Raw genomic sequence first — 17,161 nt, forward strand, 5'->3', positions numbered from 1 at the left:
TACAATATTACCAATATTATAAATTATTTAATAATGCAGATTTTTCATTATCCACCATGGGCAACTGTTGTTGCCTTGCTCATTCATTACATCAAGCACCACGAATTGGAACCTAAAGACAAGCAGCATTTCCAAATACTCCCCATACTATATACACTGCCTTTTATGTTCAACTTTTTACTTTATACGCCATACACACACGTGCGTGCGCACACACACACACAGACACACACTCCTCCAACTCTTATCTAATTAATAGATTTTTGAATTAAAATTACATATGCTTCTTGTAAGATTCAAACAATGTGTAGCATATAAAGTAAAACATGAAGTTTTTTTCAGTTACTCCACCCTCTTACATTGTCTGCTTTCCAGTAACTATAGTTAACAGTTTGATATGAAACTTTTTAGATATTTGCATGTGGGTATAACACATATGTGTATGTGTGTTACATACACATGGATGCATGCACGTGCACACTTTTTTTATTTTTTTAATGCACACTCTGTTTTTGAATAGAGGGAATGCTATTTATATTAGCTGAAACTTGATTGTCTTTCACTTTATTTTTTATTTTTTTTATTATTTATTTTGAGAGGGAGATGTGACAGCATGTGTGGGAAGGGACAGAGAAAGAGAAGGAAACAGAGAGAGAGGGAGAGGGAGAGGGAGAGGGAGAGAGAGAGAGAGAGAGAGAGAGAGAGAGAGAGAGAATCCCAAGCAGGCTCCATATTGTCAACACAGAGCCTGACCCAAGGCTCAATCTCATAAACCATGAGCTCATGACCTGAGCTGAAATTAAGAGCTGGATGCCTAACAGAATGAGCCACCCAGCCGCCCCAATTGTTTTCACTTTAAATAATGCATCGTGGACATCAGTCTTCTTCTTTGTTTATAATGTAAAATTGATTTAATTGTATCCCATGAAGTCTGTTCATATGGTTTCTACTTTTCTTTAATAATTATGACTAATTCTTCCATGAAAGTCATGTTTGTATAAATGCTACATATTTAGCTGGGTACAGTTGTGCCATGTGACAGCAGTATGCTAGTGTCCTGAGCATGCCCATAGTTAGTGATCCCATCTCCTTGCCTCAGTTGTCCGAGTCTGAACCCCAAGACCCTGCATACCTCCTTCCGATAGAGAAACTGCAATAGTATCTGGCCCACAGACTGTCTCCAGGACTCTATTACTACATGCTCAATTTTAGGAAAGCTTCTTTGAAATAGCTCTTTTCGAGATCACCTGAAAAATGAGTTTCCCTTCTGAAATTCTTCCTTGGTAATTGAATGCTTAATACTCTTTTACTGTGGGACAGGTTGTCTTGTGTCACTTGTAATTTCTCAGAGGACAGGTATTTTGGACGTCTCCATGTTACAGAGTGCCACAGAAACGAAGGCTCTCACATTTCTAACCTGGTCCAGTCCTGAATATTCCATGCATGGGAAAGGGACATCCGGGTAGCATCCAGACTAAACTTATATAATTAGCCCGCAATCGCTGGTACAAAAGGCTGACTTTATATGGTGTACAGATAATTGTACCTATAATTTATTTTTTAATTCTACATGAACCACAGACTACTGAGGAGAGTTTATTGTGTGTCTTAGGAAAAGAGTCCTTCAGTTGTGTCTGTGTGTAGAGAACCTTCTGTAGTTTTTCTCAGCAGCCAAGAGAGAAAAGGACTCATAAATACTCATGCTCCTGGATTCAAGGTCATGAATCCAGGCTCAGTCCTGCCTCAACCCCAGAAGAACAATAGGATGGGATGGGGTTGAATCCAAAAGGGAGATGAAGGCATCCCGGATCCTGAGTTTGAAGAGCTTTGGCAGCACAGGATGATGCCCTAAAACCCCCAAGAGACTTCCAAATCCTTAAAATCCAGGCAACCCAGAATCAGAACCTTCCTGGTTGACTAGCAGGGCACAGATTTAATCTACTTACTGTCTGAGCACAGATCAAAACCATAGCAAATACAGAGTCATATGGGTGAGCAAATACCCTTTTTTTTTTTTAACCAATACCTCCCACTCTGCTGCCTACATCCACTACTACTTGCCTCTTCTTCTTTAATGCTTACCAGAAGAAAGAAGCACACTTGGACTTGGAAAGTATCTGCCAAAAGTGTGTGTGACTGCAGGGCATTTAGCAGAATTCCTACAAGTGCTTGCCTAATGAGGTCAAGGAGAAAGAGAGCAAGCCAACAGAGCAGAGTGCTTTGTTCCTTGACAAAGTGGCTGAAAGAGAAAAGTGAGAAACATGCAGAGGACCTCTCCACGTAGCTTGAAAAACTTCCTACAAATCCACATCTGAAAGTACATATTTATCTCCACTTGCATGTCTGTGCATATATGCACACACACCTGCACGCAGCCTTTTATGTACATATATAGAGCCCATGGGAAGAGATTTGGCCTCATTCTCAATGCAACCAAATCATTGAAGGGCTTTAAGAAGACAGTGTATGATCTACCTTTTCAAAAGTTAACTCTGCTCTGTGAAGATTATGCTGTAGAAGACCAAGAATACAAGCAGGGAGATCAAAGGTGGTAGTAATGTAAGTAAAACCATATTTTTTTAGATATTTAGCATGTAAGAAGGTGAAGAGTGAATGCGGGAGAAACACACTTGTGAATCAAGAGTTTGTTCGGGGACATGGTAGATTGAGATGTTGAATGGGGACTTGGATATATTAATCTACAGATAAGGAAAGTAAGATGCTGGGGTGGAGATACAGTCTGAGAGTATATACATGCTATTTTCTAGACAGTGGGAAAGAACATGCATCAGTGATTCTCAACTCTGTCCATTAGAAAAAAAATACCAGTGCCCACATCACGTACAAACTAACTGAATAAAAATGTCCGGGATGGGACTGAGTTGACGGTAACTTTTAAAAAGTCTGCAGTTGACTCTGGTGAGGGTTGAGAAACATCTTTGAAGAGAAGAAAACTAAATGCTGGACATGTATGAAGAACAAGATAAATGGTGAACATATTGAGATTAAATCACAGGTGCCTCTGTCACTTAGACATTTAATCAGGAACATTTATGTACAATAAAAATAACTGATCTTGAGATCACAAGTGATGGCAGATGAAAGGAGCTTATAATATAAGGCTGTCATTATCATTCATACAGTACGGTTCTTAATATGGTCTTCATATAGTTAAGCATGAATAATAGCTATGATTCATAAATATGTGGAATTCTTAAAATATATTTTTGGGCCACTTTTTGCTTCCTAGATCTTCAAAGAATTGGTGCTAATTAAAAAATGGTTTAGCACAATTAAATTTATGATAGAATCCATATTTTATTGTAGCTGATTAATTCATCATCAAACATTATTAGCTTAGCGTTTTGCTCTACATAACCCTCTTTGCTACCAATATTTCTCCTTTTAATTATTTGGAAAGTGTAGCTAGTTAATTTCCTGACTTAACTAGGGAATTGATGAAAAAATATTGTAGACTGTAGAAAATAATCAGCTGTAGAGCATAATAAAGCAAAAGCTATTACTTTGCATTTCTATCTTCACCTGTTCTTTTTAATCTTCCTTTTGGGGCGGGGGGTCAATGCCATGTATTTCCATGATTTCTAATATCACTTCTATACCAAGAGCTACAAAATCTACAACCCTAACCTTAGTATCATGCCTATTTCACAGAGATTCTTCAATCTGTTAGCTGAGGAGTTTTATATGGAGGCTCTGCTGGCATCTCACACTCCAAGTTGAACAGGGAGAATAGGACGCCGTGTTAGTAATCCAAATGAGAGTTGGAGAATCTGAATTAAGTAATAGTGGGAAGTAACAAGAAGATACATTCTAAAGTCGATCTTTGTAGTCTAGTGGCTGACTTGGTTTGGTGAGGACAGCAAGCACAGGCAACATCTACGTTTCCAAATTAGAGAGGATGAGAAGTCTTAGCAAAAGTGGAAGTTTTGGATGACAAAACAATTTTTGGAGAGAAGATAAGTTCCATTTTAGACATAGTAAATCTGCCATTCCTAAAAGACATTGAGGTAAACATACTTGCAGTTGGCTGTTGAGTTTGGATTTGGGGAAAGAAGTTAGGGATACATTTTTAAATTTGATATTCACAGTGTCAATTTTTGCTGTCTAGAGTTTGTTAAGTTTCTGGGCATTTCTTCACCTTTAAAATGAGATTGTATCTAATAATCTCTCATGTTTTTTTTTTAATTCCAATTCTAATTATTTCACTTTATCTTCCCTACACATGTGTCTTTTATGGTTCTGTGTTCTCTCATTATGTCATTCTCTTTGCCTGAAATCTACTCTCTTCCTCTTTTCAAATGTCAGTTTATTACTCAGCGTTCAAAGGTGTGCAAAATTGCCCCTGCTTAGCACCTGTGGTCAGAATCAGGTCATCATTCTTCTGTATCCCAGTATTCCCCATACAAGTGGAATTAACCTGACCTTGTGGTATTGTCTGCTTAGGCCTTAACAGTTTACTAAATCCTAATTAGTTCACTTCAGTAAAGATTTTATAGTTCGGTTTAAACATGGAAAAACTGAGGTCAGTTTCCACACATTAGTACCTGCAATAAAAGGGACAAATAAAGATTTCAACATTTTATTCAAGGCAAAAGTTGAAGTTCATGAGCCCAATTTCCATTCTGTCATTGAACAGGATAGGTGGTGCTATGGAATTTGTGGGTAGTTCTCATAGCATGTGTTGATGGGGAATGTAAGTAAAGGACTGAATTTTCTTTCATATTGTGATTTGAATCACCACCAATTTAAGGTTATTTTGGAAGGAATTGTGACAGATTTTTGAGATTTACTATATTTGTTGCTGAGTCTTGCTGAGTAGCTTTTTTTCCATTAGTGGCTTTGACGTTAAAGAGTTCTAAGAAACTCAAAATTGGGGCCCTCCCAGTGAATCACTTGTGTATGTCCCAAAGCTAGGTGAATATATTTAACTAAAGACTAACTGAAGAAAAAATTTCAAAGAGTATCACTGATGTGTTAAAAAGGAGTGTGGGCATTCAAAATCAAATTCAACATGTGTATTGTTAAACAAATAAAATTGAGCTCATGCCATCATTATGAATTGTCTTGCAGTGACTAGAATTATATAAGGAGGTGAATTATAAGACATAAAGTCAAAATTTGCAGATATTCATGGGGCATCTGGGTGGCTCAGTCTGTTGAGCGTTTGACTTCAGTCCAGGTCATGATCCCACGGTTCGTGGGTTCGAGCTCCACGTCAGGCTCTGTGCTGACAGATCAGAGCCTGGAGCCTGCTTCAGACTCTGTGTGTCCCTCTCTCTCTCTATCCCTCCCCCATTCTGTCTCTCTGTCTCCCCCAAATAAATAACCATTAATTTTTTTAAATTTGTGGATATTTGTAAGTTTTATTGCATATAAAAAGTACTTCATATCTCTGTGGTTGAAGTGTAGACCTTAGTGTGTGTGTGAAGTGTGGATGTTTCTTTCCCCTGTACATTTGGATGCATTTCAGGAAGAACAGGTAGAAAACCTTCCTTTAGATATCCCAAAGACAAGTATAAAAAGTACAAAAGTTTTCTGAGCATTTCAGTAATCCAAAGCTTCTATTTGTCTAAAAATCTATCCTTGATAACCTTATACACTGAGCTTAAGGATGACCTCCATGATTTAAAATTGTACCGAGAATAAGCTAGGCCCTTAGGGGGGACATCTCTATTGCTTTATTGAATAGCACATTTCTCCCTGAATATTTTCTCAACGTCGGTTCTATACTATACTATATATACTATACTATAGTCTATACTATATATATAGTATATGCCTATAGCCACACAACTTTATGTTAATAGTGTTGATATACTTTTTTAGAGGAAACACACTTTAATTGCTGGTAGACTGTACTTCATTGAAATATCAAATGTGAGTAGGAAGTACAACACAGTGTTTTGCCTTTGTGGCCCACTAATGAACAATTTCAGTCATTCAGATATCCCTTTGTTCATACTTCTTTGGGACTTACAGTAGTTGGTGTCCAGGCTTATGTTACACACCAGAACTACCATACCAGCTTTTAAAATACCAACTCCAGTTAGTAAAAAAACACAGACGTTCAGAAGGCTCTTCTGAGTGAAGAGCCTTCTGAGTGTGCTCTTATCACCTAACTGCTCTAGCGTCTCCCATAAGCCCACAACCATAAGGGTATTTCTGTTGCAGTCCATAGCACCCATGCCATACTGGTGGTTAAATACTTTGAATGCCATTCTTTCAGTAATTGTTGCTCTAATGTCTATATCTATCTCTTTTGCCAGACAAGATCCCCATAAGGAATCAGCCTAGATTTCATCTTTATAGCCTTCCAGTGTCTGAGATATAGAAGAGAATGTTTCTTCATTGACTTGAATTCTTCTAAATTCTTTAAAAGTAGGTGTTGAACCAATACTCAGGTTTCCGTTGCTGTCTTAGCCCAGGGAGTCTAGAAAAAAGAGGCTGAGGCAAGGCTTACATGCTAATGCTCTATTAGGCATGTAATTCCAGAATAGCACAGGTGAAGGAAAACATTTAAAAGGTACTGCATTATCTCGCCTCCCATATCTTCACAAGAAAACTTGACCCGTTGGCTTGCACAAAGATGTGTCCAGAGAGAACATGTTAGAACCACTATGGCCTAGAGCGGCCATGAGCAGGGAGGGAAAGCAAGGAATTTTTTGTCTTTTTTTCTATTTTATGTCTCTTACTGATCTTAGTTTTTTCCACTGAGGTGTTAAATCTCACACTTTCAGACTATGTTACCAGGCCACTAAAGACAGATGCTGGGGAAGGCAGAGCTCCTGTGAATTGTCATCAAGTAACACAGGCTGTCACAGCAGCAGTGGCTCCCACCACTGTGAGGACCCTGATAGATGCCATGCCAAAGCCCAGCCCTGACGAAAGCCTGACTCCTGAAATGAGTCTGAGATAACCAGAGGTATTAGGAAATGAGGCAGTAGCAGCAAAAGCCAAAAGGCTGTGATGTGAGCAAATGGCCAAGTCCCAGGGGCTGAAGGAATCTGGATTGACATATAAATAAGAAGCAGTACAGTTTCTAAGAAGCTTTTCATTTTGAACACTTGAACTTGCTCCCGTCACCCCACACCCTAACCTCTACTACCATTACAGGGAGTTGTGAACTTGCTAGATAGGAAGCATAAAGAGAAGCTTTACTTAGGCTTTAACTTTGTCAGTCTCATAGAAGGAGAGATACTGTCCATTAGCTGGAAAAACACCCTTATGAAGTTGATTATGTTTCTAGTTTCTAGTGAATTCAATCTTCCCAGTATGACTTTATTATTTTAAGTTGTTTTTAACGCTTATTTATTTATTTTGAGGTGGAGGGGTACAGAAAGAGAGGGAGAGAGAATCCCAAGCAGGCTTTGCCAGCACAGAGCCTGACACGGGGCTTGATCTCACGAACCGTGAGCCACAATCAAGAATCAGACGCATAACTGACTGAGCCACCAGGTGCCCCTGACTTTATTATTATTAAGTTTTAATGTTTATTTAGTTTTGAAAGAGAGACAGAGACAGAGTGTGAGGAGGGTGGGGCGGAGAGAGAAGGAGACACAGAATCCAAAGCAGGCTTCATGCTCCGAGCTGTCAGCACAGAGCCCTACATGAGGCTCATACCCGTATAGTGTGAGATGATGACCTGCGTCAAAGTCAGACGCTTCACCAACTGAGCCACTCAGGTGCCCCCTGATTTTATTACTTTTAAATAGATGTTGAGAAATACCATAACATATACCACATATATACATGTTTTCTGGTATTCTAGTATGGACTATCTTGAAAATATTTTTTAGGGCACATGGGTGGCTCGGGTAAGCATCCAACTTTGGCTCAGGTCGTGATCTCACGGCTTGTGAGTTAAGCCCCATGTCAGGCTCTGTGCTGACAACTCAGAGCCTGAAGCCTGCATCCGATTCTGTGTCTCCCTCTCTCTCTGCCCCTCCCCTGCTTGTGCTCTCTCTCTCTCTCTCTCTTCCTCTCTCTCTCTCTCAAAAGCAAATAAACATTAAAGAAAGTATTTTTTAATAATTTTTGTTCGGGGGCACCTGGGTGGCGCAGTCGGTTAAGCGTCCGACTTCAGCCAGGTCACGATCTCGCGGTCCCGGAGTTCGAGCCCCGCGTCAGGCTCTGGGCTGATGGCTCAGAGCCTGGAGCCTGTTTCCGATTCTGTGTCTCCCTCTCTCTCCGCCCCTCCCCTGTTCATGCTCTGTCTCTCTCTGTCCCAAAAATAAATAAACTTTGAAAAAAAAATAAAAAAAAATAATTTTTGTTCGTTACTGAGGTATAATTGACAAATAAAATTATATTTTTAAAGTGTATGATGTGATGATTTGATATACGTACACATTGTAAAATAATTACCACAGTCAAGTTAATTAATATACCCATCACCTCAAATAGTTCCTTTTGTTTGTGTGTGTATGTGGTAAGAAGGCTTAATATACTTTCAGCAGATTTCAAGTATACAAACAGTATTATTAACTATAGTCACCATGCTGTACATTAGATTCTCATAAGTTATCCATCTTATAACTGAAAATTTGTACCTTTTGACCAACAGGTCTGTATTTCCTCCACCCCTATGCAACCACCACTCTACAAGGTTTCTATTGAGTTCAATTTCTTTTTTCTTGAAAATATCTTCAAAGTAAAATACAGATTATTTTGGCAAAAACACTTCTTGGGACACCTGGGTGGCTCCGTCAGTTGAGCGTAGGCTCTTGTTTTTGTCTCGGGTTGTGATCCCAGGGTTGTGGGATCAGGCCCAAATCAGGCTCTGCACTGGGTATGGAGCCTGCTTAGAATTCTCTCTCTCTCTAAGGGGGCGCCTGGGTGGCGCAGTCGGTTAAGCGTCCGACTTCAGCCAGGTCACGATCTTGCGGTCCGTGAGTTCGAGCCCCGCGTCAGGCTCTGGGCTGATGGCTCAGAGCCTGGAGCCTGCTTCCGATTCTGTGTCTCCCTCTCTCTCTGCCCCTCCCCCGTTCATGCTCTGTCTCTCTCTGTCCCAAAAATAAATAAACTTTGAAAAAAAAATAAAAAAAAATAATTTTTGTTCGTTACTGAGGTATAATTGACAAATAAAATTATATTTTTAAAGTGTATGATGTGATGATTTGATATACGTACACATTGTAAAATAATTACCACAGTCAAGTTAATTAATATACCCATCACCTCAAATAGTTCCTTTTGTTTGTGTGTGTATGTGGTAAGAAGGCTTAATATACTTTCAGCAGATTTCAAGTATACAAACAGTATTATTAACTATAGTCACCATGCTGTACATTAGATTCTCATAAGTTATCCATCTTATAACTGAAAATTTGTACCTTTTGACCAACAGGTCTGTATTTCCTCCACCCCTATGCAACCACCACTCTACAAGGTTTCTATTGAGTTCAATTTCTTTTTTCTTGAAAATATCTTCAAAGTAAAATACAGATTATTTTGGCAAAAACACTTCTTGGGACACCTGGGTGGCTCCGTCAGTTGAGCGTAGGCTCTTGTTTTTGTCTCGGGTTGTGATCCCAGGGTTGTGGGATCAGGCCCAAATCAGGCTCTGCACTGGGTATGGAGCCTGCTTAGAATTCTCTCTCTCTCTAAGGGGGCGCCTGGGTGGCGCAGTCGGTTAAGCGTCCGACTTCAGCCAGGTCACGATCTTGCGGTCCGTGAGTTCGAGCCCCGCGTCAGGCTCTGGGCTGATGGCTCAGAGCCTGGAGCCTGCTTCCGATTCTGTGTCTCCCTCTCTCTCTGCCCCTCCCCCGTTCATGCTCTGTCTCTCTCTGTCCCAAAAATAAATAAAAGTTGAGAATTCTCTCTCTCTCTCTGTCTCTCTCTCTCTCTAGCTCACTCTCCCTCTCTGACCTTCGCCCCTGCTCGCATGCCTGTGTTTTCTCTCTAAAATAGAAACAAACAAAAAACACTTCTTTAATTTTTTTCTTTTTTTTTTTAAGTTTATTTATTTTTGCAGTAGGTCATGAAATTAGTCATTTTAATAAACTGTGTAAAACAAACTTTTACTGGCATTTGATTTTGGATTACTCTTTAAACCCTGGGCTAGGGGCGCCTGGGTGGCGCAGTTGGTTGAGCGTCCGACTTCAGCCAGGTCACGATCTCGTGGTCGGTGAGTTCGAGCCCCGGTCAGGCTCTGGGCTGATGGCTCGGAGCCTGGAGCCTGTTTCCGATTCTGTGTCTCACTCTCTCTCTGCCCCTCCCCCGTTCATGCTCTGTCTCTCTCTGTCCCAAAAATAAATAAAAAACGCTGAAAAAAAATTAAAAAAAAAATAAACCCTGGGCTCAAATATTAACAAACAAAGACATATTTTATAGAACTACATAATAAAGGAATAGGCATAACACTTTCATATAATGTAAATGAAGACATCAAATGCACATCCTGTGACCATTATCTTTTTTTAACTTTAATGTTTATTTATTTATTATTTTGAGAGAGGGAGAGACTGTGAGCAGGGGACAGGCAGATAGAGAGGGAGAGAGGGAATACCAAGCAGTATCCATGCTCAGCACAGAGCCTGACACAGGGCTCAATCTCATGACCATGAGATCTTGACCTGATCTGAAACCAAGAGTTGGTCACTTAACTAAACTGAACCACCCAGGCACCCCTCCTGTGACCTGTCTTCTGTGTCTGATTTTATATAGTCACATATGTATCTTTAACATAATAAACCAAATATGATAAGTTTATTTTAAGGTCTTTGTGTCTTTCCTGAAAATTCACTCATCTGTTCTGCCCTTCACTTTTCTGTCCCTTTTACTATGAAGTCCTCCAGAGGGCAAAGACTTGTAAAGTTCTTTGCATGATCTCCACATAGCACCATGAGCAAGAAAGTACTTAATAAGTAGTTTTGATATTAGGATAGATATTAGACATAAAACCAGTCAAATATTAGTTCCACTATAATACTCTACCCAAACAATTTGTTTTTCCCCAATAATTTCTTTCACGAAACACCTCTAATTGTGCCAGATTATGCAAAAAAAAAAAAATGCTTCTTTGCACCAACTTCTCAAATATGATTGTGAATGAGAATTTTATAATACCTAAAAAAAAACTTTGTTTCTCACATATGAAAACCCATGATTTATGTTTCATTGATTATTTTATTTGGTTTCAAGTGATCTGAATCTTTCTTTGAGCTAGGTAATGGGAAATGCAACAACTCTAGACTGAGTTTCTTTTATTTTTTCTATATTTTTTAATGTTTATTTATTTTGAGAGAGAGAGAGAGCATGAGCAGGGGAGGGCAGAGAGAGAGAGGGAGGGAGAGAGAATCTCAAGCAGGCTCCACACTGTCCATGCAGAGCCTGATGTGGAGCTGGACCTCATGAACCATGATACCATGACCTGAGCTGAATCAAGAGTTGGAGGCTTAACCGACTGAGCCACCCAGGTGCTCCTATTCTGAGTTTCTTTTAATTCATCCCATGTTGCTTCATTATAATGTTGAGTAAATGTGACAGCAATCAGGGAAGAAATATGCATTTCAGATTTTCATCATTTAAGTTCATTAATTTTAAATAATATTTCCATACTGCAGTATGTAAAGACACTATTCATAATATGCCAACAAACAAAACCAAACAAAAAACTTGATTGCTAGACAGAAATTCAACAAATCTCTGCTGTATTTTGTCTGTATCCTAAACATATTTGGACAATGGCGAGAGTAATAGAAAATGGGATGGGTTTGAATGATAAAGCTTTTCTAATAGAAAATGTTTCTGACACATCTTAATGAAAATAGTCATTTGGAGCAGGCAGACACTTTAAGTATAACAGAAATTTAGAAAAATTCTATGTGGAAAATTGAAAAATAATTATTATGAGTCATTATTTTTCTTATATTAATGTACTTGAACCATGTGGAATTCTTATTTTGCCAAAAAATTGACTTTTAAACAATGTGAAGTGTTGTTATATGTTGGACCTTTGACTCAGTAACCAAATTCCTAGAACAAGACCAATATTTAAGTATGTAAATTTCTTAGGTTTTACATTTCTCTCATATTCAAAGACACTCTTAGGAGAATTCACTATTTCAAAAGATGCCAGTTCTCAGTATTATTCCCTGCAATATGCTTACAGTTGACTAAGGTATCAGCCTGAGATTTTGGGGTATATCAGGCCATGGACAATCTATATTAATGACAAGAGAGTCTTGATTTTTACCAGTATAAAATCTGGACAAGGTATTATATAAACTTACCTAAACCGTGAAGTGATTCATAAATACAGTGATATAATTTTGTGTGTTACAGAGTAGTCATTGTTTTAATAATATTTAAACCATAAACAATGTGGACCTAGTGTTTTTTATCTTAAAAAATAGACTTTAGTAATATTCTTTCATAGATGAAACTGCTTGAAAACGCTTTTTTGTTTCAAGATTTTTCTATCCACCTTGTTGTCTCTTAGAAACTATGTGGAGACAATTTTCAACAGTAGCAACATATAATATATAATTTTTATTTTTATTTGATGGTGAATTCTGGGGTCAAAGAAAGCAAGAGATTAATGGCCCTGAGGCAGATTTTACACCTGTTCTGGAATTGCAGTCTCTCGGGTCAGGGCTTCATTTCTGCAACCTACTAGATGTGCAGAATTGAGTCGGTTTGCTCATGATCTGAGCAAATCTGTGGACTGCCCTTGTTACTGAGAGTTACCATTGTCAAAGGTCATTAAGCATCTTTATAACAAACCCCCTAAAGAATAACCTGCTATTTATACCTGGCTGCTCAGAAGCCCTAGTTAAGCTTGCAAAAATCCTTCAAGTTATCACAGATCTAGATTATGGTTGGGGGAATAAAGCATGACACCTCAGTGTTCCTGAACTCACTCATGTAATCCCTGAACTACACCATGTCTTCCTGGTTTTCTTCTGCCTCTTTGGAAGTCGTGTTTTTTTTTTGGTTTTTTTTTTTTTTTTTGGTTTTTTTTTTTTTGCCTTCAGTAACCTTGCTCCTTCTAGGCTATTGTTTGAAGCTTCAGACATTTCTTATGCATTATGAATTAAATTTTAAGAAACTGTTTGGTATATTGTAAAGAATCTATTAAATGCACAATGTGTAGTCAGGAGTATAACAGCAAGGCAAAGTGTCATATTATAGACTTCTGTTTATTTCACATGACTCTTCATCTTTTCTGGAAAAAAAATATCCTCTGAGGTTGATTGTCATCACACAGGCAATCTTTGGACGGATGTAAAGTCCACCAAAGTCCCTTTTTTTTTTTTATTGTGTCAAAAACAAAGTTTCCTTTTTTTTCTTTTATCTGCAGTTCATCGTTTTTCTCCACAATGAAAACAGAATACATCTTAAATGTCAAACTTGTCTTCAGATGGATCTTCACAGATGCTGTTTTAAAAGTTACTATTCACATATCTAAATTTAGCTCTCATGAAATCAGTTCCAAATTACACACTTGTTTATATATATATACATATATATATATATATATATGTATATATATATATTCTTTTCTCTTTTGTGATGAAATTAGACATTGATAGTAGAACTCTGAAAGCTCATGATTTTTTATGTATTCTAATTAACTTTTATTTTTCTCTTTTAGTATCAACTGTTGAATAGTTTTTCACAATGTATCTTATATCCACTGGTTTCGTGTCACATCTTATTTGTCATTAAGGTAGTTGGAAGTTTTTGTGATATCCTCACAAAATGATCTTCTATATTTATGATTTTCATTTTTTAAAATTTTTTGTTGTTTATTATTTATTTTTGAGAGAGAGAGAGAGAGAGAGAGAGAGCGTGAGCATGAGTGGGGGAGAGGCAGAGAGAGAAGGAGACACAGAATCCGAAGCAGGCTCCAGGCTCTGAGCTGTCAGCATAGAGCCCAACACGGGGCTCAAACCCACCAACTGTGAGATCATGACCTGAGCTGAAGTCAGATGCTTAGCTGACTGAGCCACCCAGGTGCCCCATCTTTATGATTTTAATTTTAACTTACATTTTTAAAAAGCATTCTTATACATTTTTGTGTAAACAGTGTCAAGAGTGTTCAACATTGGTTCAAACTGTTTGCTTTTTGTTAGCATACATACAGAAAGTATTTTCTTTATTTTTACTCTCTACATTTTTTCTTTCTATTTCAATATTCATTGAACATTGTTAAGTATCTGCTGAGTGCTGTGATCTGGTTTTGGTCCTGGAGATATAAGAGAGTCATCTCTTTTCTTAGAGTAGTCTCTCTCTCTTTTTTTTAAGTTTACTTTGAGAGAGAAAGAGAGCACACACCCATGCAAGTAGGAGAGGGGCAGGGGGCGGGAGCGAGGGGGAGAGAGAATCACAAACAGGCTCCATGCTGTCAGCATGGAGCCCAACGCTGGGCTCGATCTCACGAACCAGAGACCATGACCTGAGCCAAAATCAAGAGTCAAATGCTTAACTGACTGAGCCACCCAGGCGCCCCGGAGTACTCTTAATGTAGGCAGACAGTGAACAGATAATAATAATACCGTGCAAAAGGCACTCTGATGGTGGAGTAAAGAAACTACTAGGTTCACATAGACAAGGAAGCAGGTAAAAAACCAGGCAAAATATTGCAGGGTTATTGTTGAAGTAGTCTAGTGTAGACAGCCTGACAGAATTAAGGAGGGCATTTGTGTTGAGCACTCATTGTTATATGTAAGTGATGAATCACTAAATTCTACCCCTGAAAGCAATATTACAATATATGTTAACTAACTAGAATTTAAATGAAATTATGACAAAGAAAAAAAAAAGTATGAGAGCAGGACAGAGACATCACAGGTAGATGAATACAGAAGAAACTGCAAGGCGACTTGCCAGAAGGATCCGTTTCTCAGAAAAATAATTTAAAAGTAATTTATTGAAAGTTAATAGACCTAAAAAAGAAAGTTAATATCCCTTTTATTGCTTTGAATTTTGGATATTGGCTTATAATCAGTTAAACTGTGGTATTTAACTGTCTATTTATTTTGAGAGAGAGAGGAAGCACATGTGCGCGTTTGAGCATGAGAAGAGGAGGGGGCGAGAGTGGGGGAAGAGAGAAAATCCCAAGCAGGCTCTGCATTGTCAGTGTGAAGCCCAATGCAGGGCTTGATCTCATGAACCGAATCGTGACCTGAGCCAAAATCAAGAGACTGATGCTTAGCCAGCTGAGCCACCCAGATGCCCCTAAACTGTAATATTAAAAATTTAGATATTCCTAAATATTTGCATCAGTGTTTTTGGAATTTGAACAAAGTAATTTCTGAGAATGACAAAGCATAATTTGTGGCAAAGAAGCATACTATAAAAAGAAATTCTTGATAGTCAATATCTGTTGGCATTATTAGGTCAAGTGTTCAGGATACAAGGAGGTTGAGTTTCAATAGCATATTCATCATATTTTTGAAAACGAAATGTAATTGTGATTAGTTAATAATACACAATCATTTGAATGTTAAAAAATAAGTACACTTTCCTGTATTATAGATAGTATTGTGTTTAATTAACCTTGCATATGGAAGGAAATCCACAAATACTTTGAGTGAACTACCAAATATATTTGGAAGATCAGGTTTAAAAATAGGCAAAATTAAAATCTCTTGTTGATAATAAATTTAGTAGAAATTTCAGCTATTAGTATTGGGAAGGGAAGGAATAGAGGTCTATAGTCGCTTGGCATTGACAAAACAGAAGGAAAATTGTATATAATTTTTTTTAGCTCACGGGTTTTGCCAAACCTGTCAGAAAAAAACTACATTCATATAAATGATACAAGTCCCCTAAATAAACCTAGAAATTCAGGCAAGTCTGTATTTACATTCTCATACATTTTTTTCATATGTTATGCAGAAGTTTATGTTTATTTTAAATACTGAAATAAGCCAGTTATGGTTGTAAGTGGGAAAATAAAAGGTACTTAAAATATTAGATATGAAATGTTTTGTCACATTTATATGTTATAAAGGCATATGCCTTTCATGAGTTTTCCTTAAGGAAAGAGTGACACATCATCTTGAAAGTAGTCCAAAGATCAAGAAAGAGTTAGAAAGGAAACCTTCCAGGAAGGCATAGTTTTAGGGTCAGTGTGGGTAGTAAATACTATTTATTTGAAAATTTTAAGCAAAACTACTCGGTATTCCAATGAGTTTCAAGATGTAAGATATAGGGGCGCCTGGGTGGCTCAGTTAGTTAAATATCTGACTCTTGATCTATGCTCAGCTCTTCATCTCACAGTTGTTGGGCTCTGCATTAGGCATGAAGCCTATTTAAAAAAAAGATATAAGACATAAATCTCTAAATTACAAAGTTATTACAATCAGAAGTTAAATCCAGGGGTGCCTGGGTAGCTCAGTCGGTTGAGTGTCAGACTCTTAATTTCAGCCCAGGTCATGATCCCATGGTCTCACCTCCGGCTCTGTACTGTGTGTGGAGCCTGCTTAAGATTTTCTCTCTCTCTCTTCCTCTGCTCCTCCCCTGTGCTTGTGCGCACACACACACACTCACTCTCTCAAATAAAAATATAACTTTTTAAGTTTATTCATTTATTTTGAGAGAGAAAGCGTGAGTCGGGGAGAATCCCAATTAGGTTCGGCACAGTCAATGCAGAGCTGAACTGGGGGGCTTGAACCCACGAACCATGATAGCAGGACCTGAGCTGAAGTTGGACGCTTAACAGACTGAACCACCCAGATGCCCCCAAAATAAAAATTTTGAAAAAGAACTTAAGTCCAAATGGCAATGCATTTTCTCAATAAATCTATATTTATTTTTTTTTAATTTTTTTAAACTTTTATTTATTTTTGAGATAGAGACAGACCATGAACAGAGGAGGAGCAGAGAGAGAGGGAGACACAGAATCTGAAACAGGCTCCAGGCTCTGAGCTGTCAGCACAGAGCCCGACGCGGGGCTTGAACTCAGGGACCGTGAGATCGTGACCTGAGCCGAAGTCGGATGCTTAACCGACCAAGCCACCCAGGCGCCCCAATAAATCTATATTTAAAATATACTTACTCTTTTTTTTTAACATTTATTTATTATTGAGAGACAGAGAGAGACAGACCGTGAGCAGGGGAGGGGCAGAGAGAGAGGGAGACCAAGAATCAGAAGCAGGCTCTAGGCTCCCAGCTGTTAGCACAGAGCCCG

Source organism: Prionailurus viverrinus, chromosome B1 (genome assembly GCF_022837055.1).
Source record: "Prionailurus viverrinus isolate Anna chromosome B1, UM_Priviv_1.0, whole genome shotgun sequence".
Lineage (NCBI taxonomy): Eukaryota > Metazoa > Chordata > Mammalia > Carnivora > Felidae > Prionailurus > Prionailurus viverrinus.